The sequence below is a fragment of the Merops nubicus genome, unplaced genomic scaffold (assembly GCF_000691845.1).
Source record: "Merops nubicus isolate BGI_N331 unplaced genomic scaffold, ASM69184v1 scaffold26075, whole genome shotgun sequence".
Lineage (NCBI taxonomy): Eukaryota > Metazoa > Chordata > Aves > Coraciiformes > Meropidae > Merops > Merops nubicus.
This window is the reverse complement of record NW_008607994.1, coordinates 3902-4352: the sequence shown is the minus strand read 5'-3', so window position 1 is coordinate 4352 and position 451 is coordinate 3902. Positions and strand designations below refer to the sequence as shown.

The following is a 451-nucleotide window of genomic DNA, read 5'->3' as shown; positions in this document are numbered from 1 at the left end:
GAGGGGGAGACTTCAGCTCAGCCACCGTCCTCCCCATGGGGCCACCTCGCAGGTCCAAGAGGAGCAGCTGAATTCCTCCCCAGGGACACAGCAGAGGAAGGATGGGTGAGGATCTGCCAGCCCTGGGGTAGCAGCCCCACCACAAGCAGGGAGCCCTGCTCCCAGGCAGGCATCCCCCCCACCCCCACCCCTATTCTGCCTCATCCTTCTATTTCAATTAGTAACAAATGATTCCTAATTACTCTCATTAGTGCCTGCGCTGATTCCAATGCCTGATTTACCAATTACAGCTCAGGGGGGAATCTCTGCCTGGAAGCCTCCAGGATTCAAAGAGGGTCCTGGAGGGGGGAGTTAAAATCCTCCCTGCCCAAATGCGCCCCTGCCCGGCTCAACAGAACTCACCCCTGCCTGGCGACACTGTGGCCCCAGGCTGCAGCCCGAACTCTGCATC

The 451-nt window shown here is 59.0% G+C and overlaps 1 protein-coding gene across 1 annotated transcript in view; it reads right to left on the bottom strand.

Annotated features, from left to right (window-relative positions):
* Positions 1-451, bottom strand: part of IGSF9B (immunoglobulin superfamily, member 9B) — a gene marked incomplete at both ends in the record, with an annotated part of 20720 nt that overhangs the window by 16767 nt on the left and 3502 nt on the right. The window lies entirely within an intron of this gene.